At 37.4% G+C, this 16,775-nt stretch overlaps 1 protein-coding gene and 1 long non-coding RNA gene across 6 annotated transcripts in view; one reads left to right on the top strand and one right to left on the bottom strand.

Annotated features, from left to right (window-relative positions):
• Positions 1 to 8,374, bottom strand: part of LOC111098008 — a 51,281-nt gene extending 42,907 nt beyond the window's left edge. For 2 of the 5 annotated variants that reach the window (XR_005366626.1, XR_005366628.1), the window contains exon 1: positions 8,000 to 8,373. This is a non-coding gene — a long non-coding RNA (uncharacterized LOC111098008). Of the gene's footprint in view, positions 1 to 3,318; positions 3,450 to 7,999 lie in introns of all 5 variants that reach the window. The other 3 variants (XR_005366630.1, XR_005366629.1, XR_005366627.1) reach the window with 2 other exon arrangements.
• MARCHF3 (membrane associated ring-CH-type finger 3) overlaps positions 1 to 16,775 on the top strand; it is a 136,788-nt gene that overhangs the window by 50,062 nt on the left and 69,951 nt on the right. The window lies entirely within an intron of this gene.

Here is a 16,775-nt window from a genome sequence, read left to right as displayed (position 1 = left end):
GTTTTAAAGACCTAAATGCAAAACATTTTCTTGTGGCCAGCCTGTCAGATTTCTCTCTGTTCCTGAATCTCTGCGATTTATCCCCCAAAAATATTTCCTACCTATCTTCTCTACTGAATAGCCAAACAAGCTGAGGTCTCTTTCTCCCTGTCTGCCATCAGCAAAATTGTAAACTCTCTCCTGCTTGCTAAGCTCTGTTCTTGTTGATTTATAAGAGGCAGGAATGCAGCTTAATATTCAGCTCTCAGGTTTAAACTTGTGGTCCCAAAAATGGCAGAAACTAGGAAAATGAAGTTTTTAGCTGACCTCTGAGAACAGTGGAAACAGAAGCGACAGAATAAATGTGGATTGCTCGGGACATTTTGGAAAGTCACTCCTTTGCCCAACTCAGCTGGCAGACATCCTGGAACTGATAAAATTCCTTTAGCAGCTCATCAGAATTTAACTTTGGCTCAGCCTGTCAACGTCACAACCACATCTCTCAAGAGTACCATTTGGCCACAGGTCTAATCTATTATCACAAACACAGTGGATCTTTCTTCATAGCATTCCTGACCATTGCTGGTATCCACAGGCATCAAAAAAGATCAGATATAAAAAAAATTTAAGAAAAACAAAGCAATTAAGATAGCCCCTGCTTCTTTCTATTGAAACCAGAAAACTTATTTAAGTGCCCACGTGGCATTCGGAAAAATGACCATACTCCTACAACCTGAAATGAGACTGTCAGTCAAGATTAAGATTTTAAACCAAATTTGGAAACTATCCCTATGGCTTCCTAACTTCTTTAGTGTGCTATAAGCATGTTCATGACCAAGGAGCAGCCTCAGATGAGTCTCATGGCTTAATGCTTGCTTGATCAGTGTTCAGTAAGCAACAGGGCAGGATGGGCAGCCCATTTATCCTCAAAGTGTGGTCTTAGGGCCAGCACCATTAACATAATCTGGTAGTATATGAGACAGGCAAATTTTGGGCCCTACTCCAACTTACTATAATAGCACTTCTGAGATTAGGCCCAAGATTCTGGGTTTTTACAAGCTCTTCTGGTGACTCTGATGTTCACTCAAGCTTGAGAACCACAGGCCTCAGGGTCTCTAGTACAAACTGTCCTGTCAACTGGCAAATTGATGGTTTGTGGTTGTACCTACACATTTTTCTTTCTGCAGATGAAAGAACCATGACAGTCATGCCATCCTTCTTTGGTTGGAAGCTAGGTCCCAGCTGCTCATTATTGCTTTCTTTTCTCTACAACATTTCCCCATACGTGGCCAGAAATGTGGGGCACTGTACACTGAAACTGAAAATGACCGTTTGTATTCTAAACTTGGAACTTGTAAGGAGCTTTTCCTAAACTTGTTGGGATAGTTTTTGTTTGTTTGTACCAACAGGTGACCATACACCTAAAGAGTAATACAGTAATTTCCTCAATCAGCTCTCTGAACATCTCAGCCATCTGTAATACAGCAAAAAAACAGAAAGTGGACAAAAAAAGCCTTTCATCATTTAACATGTATGTTACAAAAACTGCACACCAAAGCTCCATTCTTTATTTGTTTTATTTTTTTAAGATTTTATTTATTTATTCATGAGAGAGAGAGAGAGGCAGAGACACAGGCAGAGGGAGAAGCAGGCTCCATGCAGGGAGCCCGACATGGGACTCGATCCTGGGTCTCCAGGATCATGCCCTGGGCCGAAGGCAGACACTAAACTGCCGAGCCACTCAGGCTGCCCAAAAGCTCCATTCTTTAAAAGAAATTCTTGGAGGCTGCCGAAATCTACTCAGTCTTACTTTCTAAAACTAGTTATGTCTTAAAAAAAAAAAAAAAAAAAAAGGACAGCCCAGGTGGCTCAGCGGTTTAGCACCACCTTCGACCCAGGGCGTGATCCTAGAGACCCGGGATCGAGTCCCACATCGGGCTCCCTGCATGGAGCCTGCTTCTCCCTCTGCCTCTCTCTCTGTCTCTGAGTCTCTCATGAATAAATAAATAAAATCTTAAAAAAAATAAAATTAGTTATGCCTCAGAATCACATAAGAAGCTTTTTAAAAGTTCAGATGTGCAACACCTAATATAAGACCTAAAACTATAAAACTCTCAGAAGAAAACTTAGGTGTAAATCTTCACGATCTTAGGTTAGGCAACCGTTTCTTAGATATGACATCTGAAGTACAGACAACCAAACAAAAAAGAGATAATTAAGAATTAAGACTTTCGTGCTTCCAAGGTCACTATCAAGACAGAGAGTGAAGAAACACTCCACAGAGTAGTAGGAAATATTTGCAAATCATGTATCTGAAGAGAGTCTAGTATCTAGAACATATTTTTAAAAAACCTTACAACTCAATGATAAACCCAAATAACCCAATTTTAAAATACATGAAATATTTGAACAGATATTTCTCCAAAGAGGATGTACACATGGCCGATAAGCACACAAAAAGATGCTCAACATCATGCATCAGTAGGGAGATGCAATTCAAGAAGACAGTGAGACACTGTGTCACACCAGGACACCTAGAATCCAAAAGATGGAAGAAAGTGGCAAGTGTTGACAAGGATATGGAGAAATTGGAAGCTTCACACATGGCTAGTAAGAATGTATAATGGCACAGCCACTTTGGAAAATAGTCTGGCAGTTCTTCAAAAGCTTAAAAATGGAGTTACCATATGACCCAGCAGTTCCACCCCTAGGTATATATCCAAGAGAAGGGGATACATGAAAACTTGTACAAGAAAGCTCACAGTAGGCTTGTTCCTTAACATCATAAAGTGGAAACAACTCCAATGTCCATCAACTAACGAATGGATAAACAAAATGTGGCATATTTATACAGTGGGTTATTATTCACCCACAAAAAGGAAGTATTGATACATTCCATAACATGGATGAACCTTGAAAACATAAGTGAAAGAAGCCAGACACAAAAAGCCACATATTGTGTGATTCCATTTATATGAAATGTCCAGAATATGCAAAGCCACAGACAACAGAAAGCAGACTAGTGGATTAGTAGTTGCCAGGGACTGGGGGAAGAGTGATGGCCACACAACTTTGTGAAATACTAAAACCACTCAACTGCTCACTTAAAAGAATGCTATTTTATGGTATGTAAATTCTATTTCACTTCCTAAAAAATGGGCAGCAGGGTGGATTTGGCCTATGGGGCCATAGTTTGCCAGTACCAGTTTAAAGATACACAAACATTTCCATAACAACAACAAAAAAAAAGAATGTATGATCTATACTTCATTAGATACTAGAAACACCAAGGATGGGGTCTGGGTATCTGAAATTTTGACAAGTTTCCAAGTAACTTACTTGAAACCAATCAACCTCTGGGTGGAAAATCAATAGTTGAGGGCCACTGCTCTCTATAGAGTTCTGTTAGTCTGACTGTCTTAGAAGGTCGGAAGAAAGGAAGGCAGGTTCTACAGGGACCCAAATTGGCGCTAGGGAAAAAAAAAAAAAAAAAAAAAAAAATATATATATATATATATATGTATGTATATATTTGCTGACAGCCCAATAAGACACAGTAAAAAATAAGATGCAAATACAAAAGCATAAAAAGCTCAGTGTTATGAGGCCACATAGCATAGAAGCAAACAGTCATAGGTGCCATAACAAACTAGAATCATTGCTATATTACAACTTTTGATATTCACAGTGATGACCTGGAGGCATTCAGAGAGGATTAAATTGTGTTCAGTAGACGTTATTTAAGGCATTTGGAGGTAAATACTCATTTTAGGAAATAGCGTTTTAAGAATGCTCCAAGTAGTAAAACCTCAACAATTGAGGAAATCTGATTATCCAGGTAAGGTAGTTGAAAAATCCTTAATAGCTCTATTTTAGAGTCTTCTAATTTTTTTTCACTTGGCTTTCACAAACAAAAATCAATCTTGCAACTAAGGAAAAATAACAGGATATAAACTTCCTGAAATGAGCATTAGACACAGAAAACATTAGAGGGGAGAGAAACCGAGATGGAAAAAACTCTTTTTTTTTTTTTTTAATGCATACTCATTTCTAAGCCAGTAGTCCTTTTTTTAAAAAAAAAATCAACTTTATTGAGGTATAACTGATATATATTTTAAGCATGTAATTTGGATGCCTTCAACAAGTGAATACACATGCCCATGTAACCACCATTGCAATCAATACACAGAACATTTCCACTTCCCTGGAATCCCGTGCCCCCTTTGCATTCAATCTGTCTGTATACCACCTTGCCCCAGGCACTCAGTGATGTGATTTCTGGCACTATTGATTAATTGTGCCCCTAGAATTTCAGACAAACAGCTTCCTACTGTGTATGTCCTTGTGTCCTGCTCCTTTCAGCACAAGTGTGAGGTACATGTATGCCACCTGCGTGTGATTAGTTCAAAATTCATGAACCCATTCACCTGTTGTTTTCTGTTGAGGACTCTTTGGAATAAAAATACCCAAGTCTTTTTATGGACCTATGTTTCCATTTCTCTTGGGTAAATACCCAGTGCTGGGCCATGTGTTAAATATATGTTTAACATAATAACACTCCCTTCTCCAGTAGTTTCACCATCTTATACTCCCACTAGCAATGCAGGACACTGCCAGTGAAAGGCCAGAATGTGGACCTACCCACTGGTAGATAGAACATTCCCTTTTGGTGATTTTCATCTGTCCTTGGCTCATTATTTTGTCCACTGTTGTAGGAGTTTCACCTGGTATTTATGTAAACATTTCTCTATACAGCTCCAAACCCTTTGTAGGCTTTAACCAGCATTAATACTGATATACTGTTGGAGCGTCTGGGTGGCTTAGTCAGTTAAGCATTTGCTTTCAGCTCAGGTCATGATCTCAGCGTCCCGGGACAGAGCCCACATTGGACTCCCTGCTCAGCGGGGAATCTGCTTCTCCCTCTCCCTCTGCCCCTCCCCACACCTCATGCTTGTTCTGTCTCAAATGAATAAAATCTTAAAAAAATATATTGATATACTGTTTATTAATTATCTATATAATTATCAGTATACTATAAAATTAATGTACTATTAATAAAACTAAAGTTTCAAGCACAAAAGATTTTTCTTGGTAGTGATGGCTAAACCCGGTTTCCACAACAGCGTTTATTTATGTTCCTTTCTAAAAAGTGGACAATGACTGTGAAGAAATCCTTGACCATTCAACATCTTGGCTGGTTTTGTTGTTTATGCTTTTGAAAGTCGACTTTCTGTGGAAGTCAGTGCCTTGGTTCATGAAAGAGAAGCAGTAGTTTAATATTAAAGAGCTCTAGTTAAAGAGGTAGTCAGATCAGTTTGAAAACTGAATTCTTTCCATGGGCCTGTTCTTTACCACATAGAACTCTGGTTCCCTCATCTGCAATCTGGGGCATAGGGTCATAGATATACATATCTCATGTAATTGTTCTGAGGACAATGATCTCATGTAGGTAAAACCTTTGGCAGTGTTCCTAGTCTATATTTATTGCTCAACAAATGGAAGCTTTAAAAAAGATAAGTTCCAATGTGATTGAAGAAAAAAGTCATCCTAGGAAACACAGGATGAGTTCTAGATTGTAAATTCCCTCTCCTTGCTTTGACCAGGAGCATGCTCTCTCTCTCCCCCATGGAAGTCAGGGTGACTCTCATTCCGTTTGCTGCCAATCAGCCCATCCTCTGCTCCTTCTGGGGCTGACTAGGAGGACCAGGATATGCACCTTCTCTCACCAGATTCCAGTCTAGCTCACCTACTCAGAAGCCTGGACTCAAAACTAGCTTGCCAAGCTGCCTTCTGCCTCACCTGTTTCTGCTAATCACACACAGAAACACCCTGCTTCGTTTCAGAACTTGACCTTGGTATCCCACATGCTCAGGAGACGTATCAGACCTATGGGCTGATGGATTTAGAGGCCTCTGCTTTCTGGACCCCAGCCTAAGGAAACAGGAAAAAGCTCACTAGATGCCCATCTTAAAATCCCAGAAAATCATCTTTTCAAGTTTAGTTTTCCAAACACATGTACCATAAGGAAGAGAAACCCCCCGGTCTCAGGCTTTCAATTTAAAGACCATTTGGTAAATGTTTCTCTTTGCACCTGCACTCAGGGCCTTTATGGAGTAGCTAGCATTGCATCTTCCCTAGCTCCTAAATCTGGAGAAACTGCAGTCTGTCAGGAGGTGAATAAATCAGACCAGGAAATGAATTAATTAAGAAATGGATTGTGTTTAGGCATATGTAACAAGTAGAGCAACCACTGAAACTCAGGTTAACCAGCATTGTGACACTGAATACTGACTCGAATGCTGCTTTGAGGCAATCCTTGTTACCCTCTCTTCTCTGTGGGTTGTACCCTTCCCCCTACTGTGTTAGATCCAGCCTCAGGCCAACAATACATGAGGCATAGCAGAGGGGAAACTGGGAGGAGGACAGAGGTTATGGTCTGGTAGTATCTGGGTAAAGTCACACTAAACCTTCGTTCCAGATCTTTCTGTCACATACCCTATAAGGTATTGACTAAAGAATAGGCTGTCATCCCTAACCACTTAGCTCAAGCAAACAGCTAGCCCACTTGGTGAGTTCCCTCAGCCAGAATGGGTGAAAGTGTGAGAGAGTCCAATTTTGCATTAAATATTGAAAATAGGGCCCAAAGTAGGAGTGCTTTTTAGAGAGGTGCTTCAGGCCTCTGATGCTAACCTTAGGCGAGTTCTCTGAAAATTTTAGTGAATTATTTTGAGCAGCTTCAAGAGTTTAAAACCAGGATCCTTGACATTTTGACATCCTAGTGTATTTTTCTTTGGTTTTCCTGACAGAAGAGTATACACCAGTTGAGGAAGAATCAGGATTCACTGTTTGCTATTCTTCAAATGCTTAAAAAACTCACTAGATTTCTTTTTCTTGAAAGATTTATCAATTTAAAAACAAAATTTAAATTTCTATCAGTTTTCTAAAAATGTTTAGTGTCTTAGATCAAATGTATCTTTTGTTAGTTCAAACTAATAAGTAAATCTCTGTAGCAAACATCTTTTATGCCATTTACTCAAGCAGAAAACGCAGATACTTAGTTGGTTTTTAAATTCTCTTTTTAAGGTGGCATTTCCCCCTTTTTGCCCAATAGTTAGCAGTTACATCCTAAGGATTGTTTCCCTCCTTGATAATTGTTTTTTAAAAAGATTTTTATTTATTTATTTATTTGAGAGAGACAGAAGAGAGCGCATGAGAGAGCAAGCACGAGTGGTGAGAGAGATGGGGAGCAGAGGGAGAAGCAGGCTCCCCGCTGAGCAGGGAGCCCAACTTGGGGCTCCATCCCAGGACCCCAAGATCATGACCTGAGCCAAAGGCAGATGCTTAACCAACTGAACCACCCAGGCGCCCCTCCCCCGCTTTGATAACTTTAACAAGTTACCTTAGATAGGTCAAAACTTCTATTTTGGTTTGGGTATTACTACTAATACTGTCTAAGTTCATCCTACAGAAATACCAAGGTCAATGTATGTATTACCCTAGTTTACATTTTAAAGGAGAATTGCGTTGTTTTAGGATCCCTTATTTCCGTTGAAAAAGACGTATTTCCAAAATTCAGGTGTTTCTTCTCTAAATAACTAATTTATTTTAAAAATTTCTAAGCGTTCATAAAAACACTTTCCCTTCTAAGTGGACAGTCATAACTCTATTCAATCTTTGCTCACTTGCTTTATAAACAGAAAGGGCTAGAAAGCAGGTGAAAAGTATATCAGGTCGCTACTCTGTACCAGGTACTGGGCTAAACATTACCTACTCTACCTGGGCAATTCTCACAACAGTGACAGGTAACTATCATTTTCTTAAGTTCATACAGAAGAAAATTAAAGCTTAGAGAACACTAACTTGCCCATAGTCACACGGATAGAAAAGACATCTTTGTCATTAAAAAATAATAACAAAATGGATGCAGTAATAAATTATAGAATCACGAGTTCATATTTAGTTCCATTATTGTGGCTGTTACTGAAAGCATGTAGTTATACATATGCATAAACACACATACCTCTGTGTGATCACTGTTATATGACCTTGACACTCTGATTTTCCACACAAAGAAGTTAAGGTCCATGGAAGTGATAGGACTAAACCACAGGGACACAGCCAGTTAATTGAATTTCAGAACCCACAAGCAGATGCATTTGTGTGCCTCCTGGGAACGTGAGTGCTTAACATATTGGCAGTTTGTCCAGAACTTCCTTCCCTGAGTTCTTAACACATATAGAAGAACTACCATGCTCATGGCAGAGATCCATCCTGATTTCTTCAAGTGAGGCTGCCACTCCCATGCCATAGGACAAAGAAATAGGCTGTGGATCTATGTTAAGTATTCAGATGCTTGTTTGTTTACATTGCAGAAGTGTAACCATGGTAGCTTCAGTGCTGTCACTATCGAGTCTGTCAATAGAATTGTGTAGTGATATCACTGGAGTTGTGAAACAATCATTCATATCTGTCCTCATGTTTATATTTAGCAGTGACTGTTAATGGTCCAATTATAGGATATAAACAAGCTCCACCCAGAGTGAGCCTAAATGACGAGATGATTGCCTGGAGACCTAGGGTTACCCAATGCGTATTGCACTATGAAATGAAAATATCCAGCACAGACAACTTTATTGTGACTATAAATTTGGTTTCCCACTAATACCACTTCAAGCCAAATTATGTATATTTGATGAGGCATAATTTCTTATTAGATTCAGAGAATACCAGGGCAGACTACATCATGATGGGATTATAATTTGAATTTTAATCAGGTTTTGCTCATTCCCCAATACTAGCTAGTGAAATTAATTTGGTGCCATCGTTATTCAAATGAATAGAAACAACATAGGACAGAAAGAGAATAAACTGTGCTGCTTACCACAAAAAGTAATGTACTCTTTTATAATACTAAGTGTAACTGTTGGCATTTTTTCCCTGACCTTTCCATGAACCCTCTCTCACCAGCCTTGTGGCGGTCACTTGTCCAAGACAGATGTCTGACTCTGGGTTTTGGCATCTCTAATCAGGGATTTAACATATTGAATTCTGCCTTTTAATCATTCTCTAAAATGTTCTTTTGATAACCTATATGCAAACCGTGCATGTAGATCAATGTTGCTCATTTCTGACCAAGAGAATGTGTTGAAAGCTTTCCAAACAAGATATCATTAGTGAAGTGGAGAGGGAATTTAGTGTAACAGACTTTGGTTTGCTCCTTTGTACCTACTGTATTTCCCTCTTTTCTTCATCTCGCACATCCAAGATTTAGACATTTGGAATAAATGTTTATAACTAGAGATGCCATTAAGTGCATGAAGTCAGAGCTAGAATAGCTTCTAACACACGATCTTATTGTCTGTACTAACCACACCATCAGCTACCTGAGAATAATGTAAGTAATAGAAAATTGAGTTGCCTGAATAATGAACCATTTTCCCTTAAAACTAGCTACTTTTAACTCATTCTGTTGAGTAGTTAGCTTCTACCCAGAGTATTTATTATCTGGTCTTTGTTTCCAAATCACAGTTACATGTTTAAGTATATGAACAATTAGAGTTTCATAAAGGTTAAAGAGTCAGGTGGAATAAGCCAGTGGAAACTAAGGTGATACAATTTTGAATATTAAAACCATGGTATCTGCCACACTACCAGACAGATTTTTTTTAATACATGAAAAGTGGTAAAACATCATTATCATAAATGGCTCAGGGGCCTGGTAATATATTGTTTTTTCTCGAGTATTTAAGTCATCAAAGCAGTAGCAAGAGGTCAGTATCTAATGTTGCCTAACAGCTGGAGGCAGATCAAGATGATCTTAGACTTGTTTTTCAAAACATTTTCACAAGGGGGAATATTAATAAAAAATTGAAAAGGAAAGTTTTAGAGTTTGCATGAAATGAGCAGAAATAAGATTTATACTCTGCCTCTGAAAGTGTATTGAATATCACTTCAATTTGCAAATATTGATACAACTGTCATACTATTTTCACATTGCAACAATTTTGAGTTTTCTTCACTTGAAACATTGTCCCAGGGGGCACTGTGACTGTTAAACTAATCTTTATTCATGATTTATGCAGCCTGAACTCAAATCTCTGAAGCAAAATTAATAAATCATGTGTCAATGGAGAGAATGGCAGAGACTATAGACAATTTGAAGAACAATTTCTAAGTGATTGCTACCACTTAGCCAACTTTTAGTTTATGGAAATTTTCTACTTAAGATATGAAGACTCTTAGGACCTCCTGAAAACCGTACTCATTCGCTTTCTAGCCTGATTTAGTCCAAGATGGGCAAAAACCAGGCTATGCCAAACCCAAATATGGTCAACTCACCCTTTAAAAGATAACTAGCAAGGAAAGTCACATAGCTTGACTTCACAGCACACCAAAACTCTAACTCAAGCCATTCCTGCTGCAATTTATGTCCATTAGTTCTTGCTGTTTTCTCAGAGGAGCTTTTAGAGTATAACTGAGTACCCTGTGTGGAAATATAACCAAGCAATCACCTAGGAGACAAAGGTATGTTGATAATCAGTCCCAGAAGTGATGCTGGTTGGAATACCAAGTAGGTCTCCCCATCTTTTGGTTCCTAAGATGTTTTCCACCACAGTATATAGTCATTGCAGCTTTAAGCACACCCAGGAATTGTTAACTGTGATTACTTGCAGTGTGATTATTTTTTTAAATAAACTTTATTTTGTAGAACAGTTTTATATTTACAGAAAAATGAAGACAGTTAAAAAAAAGTTCCCATACACCTCACACCCAGTTTCCCCTACTATTTATGTCATAAATTAGTGTCGTATTTTTGTTAAAACTAATGAACTAGTACTGATGATTCTTATTTTTTTTTTAATTTTTATTTATTTATGATAGGCACACAGTGAGAGAGAGAGAGAGGCAGAGACACAGGCAGAGGGAGAAGCAGGCTCCATGCACCAGGAGCCCGACGTGGGATTCGATCCCAGGTCTCCAGGATCGCGCCCTGGGCCAAAGGCAGGCGCTAAACCGCTGTGCCACCCAGGGATCCCTAATGATTCTTATTAACTAAAGTTTATACTTCATTCACATTTCCTTAGTTTTTACTTACTATCCTTTTTGTGTTCCAGGATCCCATCCAAGATCCCACCTAATATTCAGTTGTCATGTCTCCCTAGGCTCCTCTTGGTTGTGACAGTTTCTCAGATGTGTTCCTTGTTTTTGACAACCACTTGTCAGGTAGCTTGTAGAACATCCTTCAACAAGGATGTGTCTGGGGTTATGAGTTTGCAAGAAGGTGGCCACAGAAGTCAAGTGCCAGTGTCATCACATATGACGAGCATGTGGACTTATCATGGTTGACACAGTGTGATCACTTGGCTGACATAGTGTTTTCCAGGTTTCTCCATTGTAAAGTTATTTTTCAACCCTCTTTGCATACAGAAACTCTTGGAAAAGAATTCACCACACACAGCCAACGCTTAAGGAATGGGGGGTTATGCTCTACCTCTTTGAGGTCTGAGAGCACATATAACTCTTTCAGATTTCTTCTGCACAGGAGATTTGTCTCTTCTCCCTCCCCCTCCCTTGATTTATTTCTTCAGTCACTTCCTTGTCTAAGTATGGACTCAGATTTTATACTTTGGCTTAGGGTGTAATACTGCTTTATTTATTTTATTGCTCAGAATATTCCACCTTCAGTCATTGGCGCTCTTACAAGTGGATCCTCTCTGTTTCTTCAAAATGATCCCACCATTGTGGGTTTTTGTTTTTTGAGGGTTTTCTTTTTTCTTAGTTTTTATTTGTCTTTAAGTTAATTGTATCTTGCACATAAAAGTCAGCCAAATTGGTAGTTAGCAACTTTTCTCCTCTGTGCACTAGTCATCAATCAACTTCTATTCAAGTGAACAAGTGGCATTTTTTAAAAAAATCTGTCACATTTGATTATTAACCATGAGATTATTCAGTACCCTTGATATTTCCTCTCCTTTTCTCTAACACCCAGTCAAGACACCCTTTCTGGATTCAAAGATAAATCATTTTAGAAGTAGTGATAAACAGAATAGATCAGAGGTAACTATGGACACAGAATAAATGGAATATGAAGAATTCACTCACTAAAAAACCCCTAAAAATACAGAATAAAAAACTGGGCTTTTAGGAAAAAAAATTGAACTCTTAAGAAAAGGCTGAAAAAATTAAAGATAAGTAAATATACTAGACCATTTCTTAAACTAACATACTCTGAATATAATCAAGAGCATCTAAGCCAGAGAAACAACTTAAAGCATACTAAATAGTAACCTAATACCTCATTAAAATGAAGAACAAGACTCCCTCTTCACCATGATCATTCAGTATTCTGCTGGATGCCACAGCCCAACCAAAAAACCGAAATCTGTGGAAAGGAGGAAAAAGATAATCATTATTTATATATGGTATTTCTCTTTACCTCAAAACAACAGAATCAACAAAAATATAATAAAAATTTAATAAAAACAAAACCTATGTACAAAATAAACCAAAATCAATAGCTTTTCTGTAAATGAGCAGTGTTTGTAAAATACAATGGAAAAGTTTCCATTTATTGAAGTGTAAAATATTCAGTAACAATAAATCAGTACTTAGAAAACCAAACTATTTTGCTAAGAGAAATAAAACTCAAATAAATGCTCTGTACCTAGATAGGAAGACTAAATATTTTCAAAATGTAATTCTTTTCTACATTATTCTCCAGGTTAAATACATTTTTATCAAAATCTCAACTTTAAAATGGTGACTCAGATGAAAAAACAACAACAAATCCAGGAAGAACAAACAGAAATGATCAGTAAAACATGGGAGACATGAGATCTTTTCTTTGTCTACCATTGCTAAAATTAATTATAAAGCTTTAATAACTTTGAAATGTGGTGTTTTTCAAATATAGATTAATGAAGCAGAACCTACAGAGAAATTCTAGTATGTATAAGGATTTACTATAGAGAAAGGTGGGCATATAAATGAAGACGTTATCAATAAATTAATCTAAACCAGTTGGAAACCATTTGAAGAAAATGAAAGTTTGCTTTTGATATCACACCATACACCAAAGTAAGTTATAAATGTATTGAAGAATTTATGAAATCATAAAATCATAGAAAATCTAGGATGAATATTTATCTGCTCTTGAAATGAAGATTTTTTTTCTAAGTAGAAGAATAATAGAAGATACCACAGAGGAGAATTTCTAGTTCTAGTTTTAACTTCTGAAACTTTTGTGTCAGACTATAAATAAAACTAGAAGACAAGTGACACAATTTTTTTAATTAAATGCCTATAACAAAGAATTCATATCTTTAATATAGACGCAGAACTAAGAAAAAAGCAGCAGTGAAGTTGAAGATTGGGGAAATGATGTGAGTAGACACGTCAGAGAGACAAAACACTATGGCCAAGAAACACATGATCAAGTTTTAAAGGAATATTTATTTATTTACATCAAGAAACTCCAATAACAAAGTACCATCTTTAACCTGCAAATCTGAAAAGACAGTTTAAGTGAAATCCAGTCTTACAAAGATTCCGTGAAAGGGGTGGTTTTGTCAGCTACTGGTGGAAGTAAAAATTTGATTGAAAATGCAGACTTTTAGGGGACAGAGCATTATTGGAAACAGGACTGGGAAGCAGGCTATGATCCCAACTACCAAACTTGGTAGTTTCTCATTATCTTGGTTGTGAACCTGAACAGGTAGTCTAAGATCTCTGCATCTTTGTTTCCTCATCTTTCAACAAAGAGGTCAGTTTAAAAATATGGTCAGTGTGAGAACAAGAGAAATCCTGAGACCAGGAGAAAGATGGATGGGAAATTTAGAGAGAAGGGAATTGTTTTTAAAAGGAAACTGATGAAAATCTCAGGTCCATTCATTGTAACATCAGGGAAACCCCAGAAATAATCATCAAAATATATGTGGGAACTTGGCAGAGGGCAGACAAGGCATTAAAAATAAGGGAGAAGAGGAAGCATTACTTCATAAATGATTTAGCTCTCATTATGAAAAAAGAAAGATAGATTAATGCCATATCTTGTACAGATGGGTAATTTTAGATGAATTGGGGGCCTGCATGTGTAAAACAAATCTTTAGAATTATTAAGAGGAAATACGGGGGAGAGTATCTTTATGACTACGGAGGGGAGATTATTTTGCAGTCAGTAACACAAAAAGAACAGTTCATAAAGGAAAAGATTACATTAAGAAGTAAAACTCTTTGATGCAAAAGCCACTATAAATAAAGTGAAGACACAAACCCTGGACTGAAAAAAATGTATTCACAACACACAAAACAAAATATTTTTGTTTCCAGACTATATAGATGGAGAACCTTACAAATCAGTGTGATAAAGACAAACTGACTATAAAAATGAGGACTGAAAGATACCTTCAGGCAGTACACAAAGGAGATTTAAAGGACTAATAAATATAAAAGACACTAAGTCTTACTAACAATTAGAAGAGATGCTTACTAAAACACAGAAGTATCATTCTTCAGCCATCAGAAAAGCAAAAATAAAGGAGTATGACTATCCAATTGCTGAGCAGGTTGAATGGAATAGAGGAAATCTGCTCAGCTTGTCAGGCAAGTGGTCTAATATGCTACTTTGGAAGTTGACAATACCTGGTAGAGTTGGAAACATGGTCTATGAACGTGCAGTTTTACCTCTAGAAATATTTGCTAGAGAAGCACTTGCACCAGAAGCCTCGTGGAAGGATATTCACATGAAGCACATGAAGTTTGTCATGGCAAAAACCTCATATCTGGTAATAGAATAAAGATAAAATATACCATGTTCATATTGTGTTTCTGTTGCTATATCCTCAGCCACCAGAACAGTTTCAGGAACATTTTTGGTGCACATAAGTATTTGTTAAATGAATGATCACAGGGATGCTCACAGCAGTTAAAAATGGATAAACTGGATCCATATGTATCAACATGGACAGATTTTAAACAAAGCATTGGAGGAACAAAATGCTTTTGGACTATGTATGCCATGGTACAAATTTAATACACATAAAACAATTTTAGGTACTGTTCATAAATACTGACATATGTAGTAAAAATACTAAAACATGTACTAAAAAGAAAACACAACATTTATAATGGTGGTTGCCTCTGACAAGGAAGTGAAGGATGGTAGGAAAGAGAAAAAGGGAAGGAGAATGGGAATAGGGGTAAGGGGTTGGGAAACAAAAGGCCACTTCAGCTGGCCTCCACAGTCTCATTTCTTTTAATAAGGAAATTATCTGAAGCACAAATGACAAATGACAAATGTAAATTTTAAAAAAAATTGAGTTGTAAATACATAGGTGTTTTCTCTAGTTACAAACTTTTTCAATAAAAAGAATTATTTTGTATCCATTAAATTGCAAAATTATATAAATGGAAGTAAGAAATGAAAAAAAAGTGGAAATTAAAAACAGGGTGGATGAGATTTTCAAAATTCATTTACTGAGTTTAAAATAATTTCAAGTGGGGGATCCCTGGGTGGCTCAGCGGTTTAGCACCTGCCTTTGGCCCAGGGCGTGATCCCGGAGTCCCGGGATCGAGTCCCGCGTCAGGCTCCCTGCACGGAGCCTGCTTCTCCTTCTTCCTGTGTCTCTGCCTCTCTCTCTCTGTCTATCATGAATAAATAATAAACAAATCTTTAAAAAAAATAAATAAATAAAATAAATTCAAGTACATCTCCTGGACCTTAAAACAGTAAGACAAGAAGATATAAAAGAAAATCTAGGGGCAGCCTGGGTGGCTGGAAGCTTTGGCGCCACCTTCGGTCTGGGGCATGATCGGGGGACCTGGGATCAAGTCTCATGTCGGGCTCTCTGCCAGGAGCCTGCTTCTCCCTCTGTCTGTGTCTGTGTGTGTGTGTGTGTGTGTGTGTGTGTCTCTCATGAATAAATAAATAAAATCTTTAAAAAAAAGAAGAAGAAAGAAAGAAAGAAAGAAAAAGAAAGAAAGAAAAAGAAAGAAAGAAAGAAAGAAAGAAAGAAAGAAAGAAAGAAAGAAAGAAAGAAAGAAAGAAAGAAAAAGAAAGAAAGAAAGAAAGAAAATACAATGACAATGGACACCCAATCCTAGAAGTCTAACACATGGTTACTTAAGAACTCCAAAAGGAGAACAAAGAGGAAATACAAGTATTTAAAGAAATAACACAATATTTCCCAGAGCTTCAGATTAAAAAGGCAAAGCTTAGGACTACTGGGTGGCTCAGCGGTTGAGCATCTGCCTTCAGCTCAGGACATGACACCAGAGTCCTGGCATCAAGTCCCACATCAGGCTTCCCGTGGGGAGCCTATGTCTCTGCCCCTCTCTGTGTCTCTCATGAATAAATAAATAAAATCTTTTTTAAAAGGCAAAACTCTATGAAATTTTGGACATAAATGAAAAAGAGAAGATGCTAACAATATTGGGGAAGGTTACTTACAAAGAAATAAGAATCGGACTGGTATTTTATTTCCAGTTAGCAACTCATAAGAAAAATGAATTCACAGTTCAGAAAGAAAATAGTTTGAAACTTAGAATTTATTTATCATTAAGCTATTAATCAATATAAAGACAAAATAAAAATTTTAGAAATCTCTAGAATAAAGATCTCGGGGGTGGGGGGGACTGAGAATATTTTCTAGCAAAGGAAGCAGAGAACCCAAAAGAGAGAATGAAGAACATTCAAGAAAATATTGACCCTATTCTCAAAGAGTAACAATGAAAAGAAATCCTAGGGTTGTGGCATGTTTAGAAAACAGTATGTCTCAGTTATAACATGAGTCAGAGAG

Source organism: Canis lupus, chromosome 11, assembly GCF_011100685.1.
Source record: "Canis lupus familiaris isolate Mischka breed German Shepherd chromosome 11, alternate assembly UU_Cfam_GSD_1.0, whole genome shotgun sequence".
NCBI lineage: Eukaryota > Metazoa > Chordata > Mammalia > Carnivora > Canidae > Canis > Canis lupus.
This window is presented reverse-complemented; position numbering and strand designations above follow the sequence as displayed.